General features: G+C 34.3%; 1 pseudogene; it reads left to right on the top strand.

The window, feature by feature from the left end:
- The first annotated feature begins 1,188 nt into the window (after positions 1 to 1,188).
- Positions 1,189 to 1,840, top strand: LOC149220209 (putative F-box protein At2g36090; annotated as a pseudogene).
- Positions 1,841 to 2,456: the final 616 nt, after the last annotated feature.

Below are 2,456 nucleotides of genomic sequence, written 5' to 3'. Positions count from 1 at the left end.
CTGTGGAGAAACATTATTAGTTCATTAATCCTGGATGGAATCGAGGCATCATCATGCATTTATTGTGTTGGAGGTTTCATTATTACTCATGCTCCTAGGACAATAAAATCACTCACGATTATAAGTTTCCTACAAAGTTATCTGAGTTTGTTTCGAGTTGCAAACCATTAATCATTGACCCCAAAAGCATACTCCATACATAGCAAAGGGAGTTTAAAAAGTGGAATGTTAAAATTCTTGTTTATATTATGAGCCCATTAAGAGACTTCACAATAAGGGAGTCCCCTTTTAGAGGATTTGTAATGTCTCTTTCATGTAAAACACCCATCAGACATGTTTGTAATATTTACATCATAAAATTGCTACATGAGTCGCATAAGAAGGAAAGTGTGTTGATACTAAGCTACTCTTTTTTTTTACACTTTCACCCATGGAGAAAATTCAAAAATGTCTGAGGAGACAAAGCAGATAGGAAGGTACCTTACAAGGAGTCTAGGTCTTTTAAGTCTTGATGAAGGCCACATTCCTTAGAGTCACAAGTCAAAGATTTGGAATTTATTAATGAGAGTGAGTAAAAGGATTTGAATTTTGCTATCTGAAACTTTGTTTTAGAACTTATCTATGGAACTTTAAAAAGAGAACTACCAATAAATAAGGACACCAAAAATTAATGTCTGAGTTCCCTTGCATCTTATCCCTAAAGACTAGATTTTGTTTTGGCAGTAGTGGTGTGAAATTTCGATGTAGTAATGGATGTTAGATCAAATTTAGAGATTAAATATAGTTTCAGTTTTGAGATTCCATCAAAAGAATATTTGAATGGTCAGCAAGAATGGCTTCCTTAATTCAAGCTTAATTATAATCATTAATTTTGATTATGATTATTTTCTTCAAATTTTGATGTCAGGTTTTTCTTTATTTGAGTTGGTGAAATGTAACTTCATATTTATTGAACACCCTTATTCTCACCATGGCTAGTAATCTCCATTCATTAATACTGATGTGTTGACTCTCAGCCACATGCTCCTATCATGTTCTTCCAAAGAATATATCTTATGTACAACTATACAATACATCTTTAGTATTTCTTATGTTTGGGTTTCATTCTTGCATTGCTATTATTATGTTCATGTCGCACCTTATTTTCAAGAATTAGAGAATTACTTGACTGATATGAGATGAATTGTCATGTATATCAACCAAATCACATTATGTCTACATAGTTTTGATAAAGCCAAGAATGGAGAGAGTCGGGCTAATATCTCCTTGGCAGAAGGGTTGCGACCAATGAGATCTCTTGAGAGGGAAAGGAGAGATGGGGAAACTTTGGAGAGAGATTTGGAAAAACATAATATTAGTTGGATCCTTGTGGATAGAATGGTAAAATAAGCAGTAAACCTTTCAAGCTAGAGTCCTTTAGGAGGACAAAAACATTGGCCTACTAACAATGATTTCCTTTTGTTATTCGGTTCCATACTTCCTGCTCATAAAATTCTGCCTTTTGGGGTTGTTCAAGGTACTCTTATGATGAAGTGCAGAATTCCAGATGATGGTGTTGGAGATGGTTCTCATACAACTCTGAAGCTAACTGAGCTTGGCATATGGTTGGAAGACGTGGGAGGTGCACATGTGAATGGAAGGAACGATCTGCTCATCCTTAAAAGAGCTCTAAGTTGCCATAGAACAATGAATTACAAAAACGTTTTAACATATTATCATCAATTTTTGAAAGGATAGAGAGTTGAAGGTTGAGAAGATGAATAATGAAAGATTGATTATTACAATTTGTGTTCTAGGTGGAATTACTGCATTTTCCATTAGTTGTTTCAATGTTCTTTAAGAAATAAATGGTTGATTCTAGTGTTCTATGACCTGTTTCAAATCTAGAGAGAACTGCAGATTCTTTGTGCCCTAAGAATTCATCGATGTGGAGCTTTTAATAGTAGGGTAAATGGCTTACATTCATTTGAATATTTTTTCTCTCTTTTTCATGTGTCTCATGGGTTCAACTTTCAACTTGTGCTCTTTTGTATTAGGCTAGGTGCCTCACTGAGGTTGTTGAACTAGCATTGACCTTGATTTTCTTGGTGTCATATATGATATTTGTGTTAGAATATCTAATTCTATGCCTCATATCATATTCACTTCATCCATGTTATCATCATCAGATTGTTGGTGACAAGTATCCCTGCTTACATGCTTGGTTTATCAATCAAACTAAATTGAAATGGAAAATTGTCATATGTCAACCAAATCACATTGTGTCTACATAGTCTACCTACACAAGAGTACATAGGATGCTAAGAAACATGTGCACACTTCCAACTAGGATTTCTAAATATGAGCCAAGGATTGGTAGTGAAATTAGATGTTTTGAAGACAAACCAAATTTGGAGAAGTAAAGGACCCTTGACTATGCAGAACTTTGAAATATATTGTAAGGGGTTACTTGTAAC

The sequence above is a fragment of the Pinus tabuliformis genome, chromosome Q, assembly GCF_031772625.1.
Source record: "Pinus tabuliformis cultivar Carrire ecotype Pingquan chromosome Q, CPIR1, whole genome shotgun sequence".
NCBI classification, from domain to species: domain Eukaryota; kingdom Viridiplantae; phylum Streptophyta; class Pinopsida; order Pinales; family Pinaceae; genus Pinus; species Pinus tabuliformis.
The sequence above is the reverse complement of the archived record's forward strand: the minus strand, read 5'-3'. Positions and strand labels throughout refer to the sequence as shown.